This window comes from Nannospalax galili, unplaced genomic scaffold (genome assembly GCF_000622305.1).
Source record: "Nannospalax galili isolate Female #2095 unplaced genomic scaffold, S.galili_v1.0 scaffold569, whole genome shotgun sequence".
Classification (NCBI taxonomy): domain Eukaryota; kingdom Metazoa; phylum Chordata; class Mammalia; order Rodentia; family Spalacidae; genus Nannospalax; species Nannospalax galili.
The window spans coordinates 566,768-575,012 of NW_008360300.1; positions in this window are offsets into that span (position 1 = coordinate 566,768).

The window sequence follows — 8,245 nt, forward strand, 5'->3', positions numbered from 1 at the left end:
GTCTCCCTGCAGCCCCAGCTGGTCTTGATTCACAGAAATCCACCTGCCTCTGTCTCCGAGTGCTGGGACTAAAGACATGTGCCACCACACCCAGCATGGGGAAGTGATTTTTTAAATAAAGTTATATATGTTACATATTTAATTTTTAATTACATTTTATTTATTTTGTGTGTGTGTGTATGTATGTGTATATGTGCATACATATGCCAATGAGTACATGTGGAGCTCAGAGAACAATCTGCACAACCTTCAAGAGAATATATATTTAATTTTTAATTACATTTTATTTGTGTGTGTGTGTGTGTGTGTGTGTACGTACATATGCCACAGAGTACATGTGGCTCTCAAAGGACAATCTTCAAGAGTTAATTCTCTCTTTCTGCTGTGTGGATCCCAAGAGCCGAACTCAGGTCATCATTCTTGGAAGCAGGTAACTTTACCCACTGAGTCATCTTGTTATCTCTCTCTCTGTCTCTCTCTGTCTCTCTCTGTCTCTCTCTCTCTCTATATATATATCTATGTGCATGCACACACACGTGTGTGTGTGTGTGTGTGTATCCACTGAGTTTAATTAGGGTTGCTTATTGGTGTATGGGTGTAAAGTTATTGTATTAGTTACTTTTCTGTTGCTGTGATAAAATACTATGACCAAAAACAACTTATAGAAGAGTTTACTTTAGCTTATGGTTCCAGAGGGTTAGATGTCCATAATGACAGGAAAGGCATGGCAGCAGGAACAAGAAATTAAGAGATCACATCTCAACCACCCACAGAAAGCAGAGAGACTGAACTAGAAGGGGGGTTCAGGATTATAAACTCTTGACTCCCACTCCCAGGGATGTACTTCCCCCAGTAAGGCTCCATGTCCTAAAAGTTCTATAATCTCACCAACTGGGGACCATGTCTTCAAATACATGAGCCTATGGAAGACATTTCTCATTTAAACCACAGGTTATTTCTTTTATCATGGGCAACTGATCAGTGACTATTCTCCAGAAGCAAGGTGACACCCTCCTCCCCCAGCAGCCATTAACTACCAAAAGCTTCTCAGTGAAGTGTGGAGCCTCATGTACCCCTCCCCCATCTATGCTAGAATGCTGATGGGCTTCATTTTGCGAAGGTCTTGGGCAGGTAACCACAGCTGCTGTGAATGCATGAATGTCCTGGCTGTGTCATGTCCAGAAGACAGTGCTTTAGAGCATTCCTCCCCATTCTCTGGCTTTTACCTTTTTTTCTAACCCCCTCTTCCTTAATGTTTTCTAAGCCTTGGTGGGGGTGGTGATGGTGTTGATAGTAGATGTTCCATTTAGGGCTAAATATTCAATAGGCACTTATGCTCAGTGGTTTGATCAGTTATGAGTCTCTGCATTGCTGCCCATGCAGAAAGAGGCTTCTCTGGGCCAAGACTGAGAGCAGAAATAATGTGTGGCTTATAAACACAGATATTTAGAAGGCAGTTTGACAACATGTCCATTTACCAACATATCCATTTGTTGTCCCCCCTCATTATTTTTGTTATTGTTGCTATGATAAGACACCATGACCAAAGGAACTTATAGAAAGAAGAGTTTATTTGGCTAACGATACCAGAGGGAAGAATCCATAATGGTGGGGTGAGGCATGGTGGCAGAGGTGGCTGGAGCAGAAAGCGAAGTGATCACATCTTCAAGCAGGCACAAGAAGCAGAGGGAGATTGGAAATCCAGTTTAAGAACTCTCAAAACCCTCCCCCAGCAATGTGCTTCCTCCAGTGTAGCCCCGCCTCCTAAAACTTCCCAAAACAATGCCACCAACTGGGGACAAAACATGGGGGACACTCATTTAAACCACCACATTCCACTCCCTGGCCCTCATAGATTAAAGACCATATCATAATGCAAAATGCATTTAGTCCAACCTTAACAGTTTAAAACCGTTCAGAACTCCAGAGTCTAAAGTCTCTTCTGAGACTCAAGGCAATCTCTTAACTGCAAGCACCTATAAAATCAAAAGACAAATTATGTATTTCTAACATACAATGGGGCACGATATATATTCCCATTCCAAAAGGGAAAACTGGGGCCATACTGATGAAATACTGAAGCAAAACAAGACCAAAAACCAGCAGGGCAAACATCAAATTCAGTAGCTCCATATCCAACTTCTGGGACTTTACTTCCCAAGGACTTAGATGGCTCAGCCCCTCCAGCTTTGCTGCATGCAACATACATCTCTCTCTTGGGCTAGTACCATTTCCTGTATGCAGCTCTCCTTGGCAGATGCCTCACAGCTCTAGCATCTGCAGCATCTTCTTGGGGTCTCCACTGCCAACCAGACTTCACCTTCACAGCTTCATGGAATGGCTTGCCAGGCCCTTCTTTATGATGTATGCTGCCTGGCCTCATAGGTTCTCTGAAACCATGGAGGAAGAAAGGATGACTCTTTCACTCTTACGTCTTTCATGTCTCTAAAGCCAGCACTACATGAATGACACTGTCAAGTTTGGCTGCTAGCCTGGGATGGATCCTGGCCTGCTTTATTCACAGTAGCAGCCTTCTATGCTATGTTTTTTTTAGGTGCAGAAAACCCCTCCCACATTTTTCTTTTGCAAGTTGGAGGCTTAACTGGGTGTGGTCTTTCCCTGAAGATACTCTTTTCATTGTTTAAGTGCAAATCTGTAGGCCTCTCTTTAATAACTTTAATCTCTTTATGAAGGAGAACTTCTCTTTCAGCACATGCCTAGGCTCCAGCATTTATCTTCCTAGGACTCTTTTTTAATCCAAACTGTACATTCTGCATTTCTTTCTGTTCCTCTGGCTCTTTTTCATTGTAGATCTCCATAACAGTCATCATTAATAACCAAACCACTGATTCAACATTAATCTGCCTTGAAATTTCCTCTGACAAAGAAATTAGTGCATTATTTTTCAACTTTAGCCTTAGGCAGGCTCTTAGGCTGTGGGCAGATAGAAGCTAGACTCTGCCAAAATATCCCAGTTGCTGCTTAAGTCCTTATTTCCCTGTGGAACTACTTTGCTCTCAGGACTACTTTCTTCCAAGTTCTACTAGAATGGCCCATTAAGCTCTGCTTACAGCATTCAATCACTTTTCCAGTCCAAACTTCCAAAGTCTTCCAAAATTCCTTCAAAAACCCACATGGTCAGGTTCTTCACAGCAGCACCCCACTGTCTGGTACTAACTTCTGTGTTAGTTACTTTTCTGCTATGATAAAACATCATGAACAAGGCAACTTATAGAAGGAAGAGTTTATTGAGCTTATGATTCCAGGGGGATTAGTGTCTATAATGGTGAGGGAGGCATGGTGGCAGAGGTGGCCAGAGCATAAAGTCAAGCCATCACATCTTCAAGCAAGCACAGGAAACAAAGAGTGATTAGAAATCTGGCAAGGCTTAAGAACTCTCAAAGCCTGCCCCCAATGATATACTTTTTCCAGCCAGGCCAGACCTCCTAAAACCTCCCAAACAGTGCCACCAACTGGGAACTGAGTTTCCCATATGAGTGTGGGCACACACAGGCCATGACATGTATAGAGATGAGAGGACACCTGTGGGAGTTGGTTGTCTCCTTCTACAGTGTGAGTCCTAGGGCTCAAACTCAGGTTATTAAGCTTAGTGGCAAGTACCTTTATCCACTTAGCCATCTTGATGTCCTTATGCATATTATTTTTAACCCCTGTTTTCATTTAACAATCTATCATACACCTTTTTCTAGATTAATAATATATTTTCAAAACATTCAATAACAAAGAAACATTAGTGGTAGAGAGGCTCATTGGTGAACTGAGAATAGTAAAATAGATTCAGAGCTCAGATCTCTACCAGCCTGAAAATCTTTAAGCCAAATACTAGGCCTCTTTAAGGCTCAAATTCTATTTCCATACAACAAAGCAAAAAATGAAAAAGGTAAAAGTTGAAAGTTCTTTACAACTGTTATAAAGTATGAATGTAAGCCTGAAAGGTAAGCAAACAATGCAGGAAAGTAAAGGAATGAAACATATTGACAATTCCTAACTCTCAGGAGAGTCTCCAGATTCTACCAGACTGTTTAATACAACTCACACTATAGCTCCAGAAGCCAGAGCAGCCTTCATTAGAGAACCCTAAACTGTATAACTTAGAAAAGCAGACCTTGAGTTCCTGGTACCAGCTGACAAGGTGTTTCTTCAGTGATATCAAACTTGCTTTGAGAGCTTGTGTGTTTTTCATGCTGTTACGATGTTCCATACAGAGAATGATCTACCATAGCTGTGCTTTCAGTTTTGAATGAGTGAGCTTGTTGAGTATATGGCAAGCAAAAGTAAAAGGACAAATAGCAAGCAGCAGAGAAGTAGCAACACGTTGTCAAAATTGAGTGCTTACAAAATCCAGCAGAGACAGTGTGAGAGAGATTGAGAGAGGAAGCAAGAGCAACATCATCAACTCAGGAGCTTATAAATTAAGCAGATGATTAGGAAAGTCCTGTTGAAACAGTCATGCTTGAGTACCCAACTGAGGGCAGGCAGAGCAGAACATTTTCTCTATAGATGAGCTTCCAGATTTTCATTCTTATCACAGGTATTTTTATACCAAAGGATAAATAATAGTAATGTGTGCTTGAGATGGTTTGCTTTCAATTGGTTCTCAGGAACATGGTGTTTTAAATAACCTTAGCTAGTTTCTTGCTCTTTTTCCTTGTTTCAGAGTTAGGGGACCAGCCTGACTCACTCCGGAGTCTGCTTTCAACAAGTGTAAATATAACATGACAGTTTACTAATATAATTTATGTTATACATGAGTAGAGGAAATTTAGTCGAGTTTTTCTGGAATGGGATGATGAGTAAGAGCATGTTCTGTTATTTCAGTTCTATGTTCTGTGGCAAGGCCCTCTGAATGTATCTGGAGCCCATCCTCTAGTTCTGTGGTCTGGGTGGGCAAGTCAAGGTGAGGCCCCTGCTACCTGTTGACCACCATGCCCCTGAGAACCAGTTGAAAGCAAACCATTTCAAGCAGACATTACTATCTAGGTGACCCAATCACCTAGATTTCCCATTATTTAATTTTTTGCAAGCAATTTACTAATTTCACTTTCTAGTTGACCTTTCTAATTTCCTTTTCTAATTTAAACTTATTATTTACTTTGGAGGAGGGATGTTCTTTTCTTCTGTCTCATATTGATATTTATATCTCTGACAGATAAATTACCTAATCAAATTGTATATATTGACTGTGCTGGATAGCTTTAGTTGTCAACTTGACACACCTGGATAGAGGAAGCCTCAATTGGGGGATTTCCTCCATTGGACTGGCCTGTGGCCATGTCTGTGGAGTGTCTTCTTGATTATTGAGTGATGTGGGAGGGCCCAGCCCATTGTGGGTGGTGCCATCCCTGGGCAGGTGGTCCTGTGTTGTATAAGAAAGCAGATTGAGCTGGGGCCAGCTTCTTTCCTGGGTAAATTCAGCCATGCCTCAATGCACCTTAACTCTCCCAGACTCATTTACCCTCCCAGCTCCCCCACTCCATCTGTCCTCCTAGTGTGGGCATTGGCCTATTTCTTCTCTGGGCACCCCAGACCTCTGGACTGCCCTCTTAGTCCAGGCTCCCCACTGCTTCCTGACCCTTTGCACCCAGACCATCCCAGTTCCTAGGTCTAGTCCCCAAGAGCCCTTAGTGCCTGGTCCCTCCCCCACTTCACCTTTGCATGCCTGAGACAGGCCCTGGTCCCTGACTAGCCCAGACCCCAACTTCCTGAACCAGCATCTTTTCCTGAAGGGATCCAGACCTTAGAAGAAAGCCTGAGAGCATCTGATCCTCATCTGATTTGGGCCTCTGTGGGAACTCCTGAGCAGCAGGATGAAAGCCATCTGGCCCCTCCAATATAAAATCAAAGGAGAGAACCTGAAGCCTAGACCAACCAGCTTTTCATGCTCAACAAGTAAACCATAAAGGCACATAAAGTTTACAAAAAGTAGCAGACCTAAACTGAACAAAGGAATCACACAAGAATCAGAAACTACAAAAGAAATCCACATGTCAAAGTCAAAGAGAAAAAATAACAACATGAAAAACCCAAATAATATATCCCCACCAAGTACTAACAGTCCTGTAGAAAAGTACAATGAGAACCCCCTAGAGATAACACAGGATATGGAATTCAAAAAAACAATTATAAACATGATAAAAGAATTCAGTGAATTTAAAGAACACACAAAGAAATCAAAGAACTGAAAGAAGATAGGGAGAAACTTCTGAATGAATTCAGAAAAGAGTTAGAAATATTGAAGAATACTTGGGCTGAAATGAAGAAGAAAGTGAAACACTTAATACGCCAATTAGAAATGACAGGAGAAAGCCTCACCAATAGGATGAATGAAATGGAAAATAGAATATCAAGACTGGAAGACAAAGTGGATGAATTAGACCACTCAAGCAAAGATTATGAAAAATTTAAGAAACCACAAGAATGAAATATGTAGGAATTGTGTGACACCAGAAAAAGACCAAACTTATGCATCATAGGCATAGAGGAAGGAGAAGAATCTCAGGATAATGGCATGGACCAGATCTTCACAGGATTGTAGAAGAAAATTTCCCAAAATTAAAGAAAGACGTGCCCATATAAATACAAGAAGCACAAAGAACACCAAAAAGGCAAGACCAGAAAGAAAACTCTCCACTGCGCATCATAGTAAAAACACAAAACATACAAAACAAAGAGACAATACTGAAAGCTGCAAAAGAGAAACAACAAGTTGCATATAAAGGAAAACCCATTAGGATTACAGCTGACATTTCAGTGCAAACTATGAAAGCCAGAAGATCCTGGACCAAAGTATTCCCAGTTTTAAATGACCACAGCTTTAGTGTCAACTTGACACACCTGGGTTGAGGGGGCCTCAATTGAGGAATTGCCTCTATTGGACTGGACTGTGGCCATGTCTGTGGGGAATCTTCTTGATTATTCAGTGATGTGGGAGGGCCCAGCCTACTGTGGGTGGTGCCATCCCTGGGCAGGGGTGGGGGGGCTGTGTTGTATAAGAAAGCAGGTGAAGCATGAACAAGGGGGGCAAGCCAGTAAGCAGCATTCCTCCATGGCCTGTGCTCCAGCTCCTGCCTCCAGGTTCCTGCCCTGAGTGCCTACCTTGGGCTCCCAGATGAACTGTGACCCTGGAGATGTAAGACAAATAAACCCTTTCCTCCCCAAGTTGGTATTGGTCAGAGTGTTTTGTTGTAGCAATTGTAGGCAAACTAGGACAGAAATTGGTACCAGAGAGTATGGTATTGCTATGACAGACCTGACCTTGGTGTTTTTAGGAGGATTGTGGAAACATTTGGAATTTTTGCCTGGAAAAGCAGTTGAGTGCTTAGAGTTTGTTGCTGTGGAGCTTGGAACAGTTTTGCTGAAAGAGTTGTGGACAATGGAGGTCTGGCTTGTGAAGCTTCAAAGGGAAGCAGAGATTATCAGGGCTGTTTGTGTGAGATTTCGGATTGAGAATCTATGAGTTCTGGTCAGCTGGGGCTGAAGAATCAGCTGTGATTAAGAAGAGACCAGAACCTGAAGCAAAACCTTTGCTTTACTGGGACAATTGATGCTGGTTAGCTGGGGCTGAAAAATCAGCTGCAAGTAACAAGAGACCAGCATCGCTGTGGTGAAATATGGGAGGTATTTCCTCAGGGTTGGTGCACAGAAGCTGTGGAACAGAGGGGACCCAAGGGCCTCTATCTCAAGCTGGAAGCAGGACTTGGCAATGTGTAAGAGTCTTCTGCATGGTTTTGGTGTTGAAAGTGTGAAGGGGTCACAGAGAGCAGCTGGCACCCTCAGAAGCCTGGAAAAGCTATTGGTGAAAGTGAAGCCTCAGGTGCAGTGAAGACCCCCAGAATTGAAGGGGTCATGGAAAGAATCTGAGGCATTGCACTCCAGAGGCCAGAGAGGCCATTGGTGAGGGTTCAGCCTCAGTTTCAGTGGAGACCCCAGCTTTTTGGAGATGCCAGGACCATGGAAAACCATCAAGGGCAGCAGAAAGCATAAAGGGGTCACAGAGAGCAGCTGAGGTTTGCCACTCTGAGGGGCCAGGAAAGGCCATAGGTAAAGTGCAGCTTCAGTTGCAGTTAAGACCCCAGGATTGAAGGGGTCATGGAGAGAATCTGAGGCTTTGCACCCAGAGAGGCAAGACAAAGCCATTGGAGAAGATGTAGCCTCAGTTTCAGCGGAGACTCCGGCTTTTTGGAGATGCCGGGACCATGGGATGACCACCAAGGACAGTGGCAGG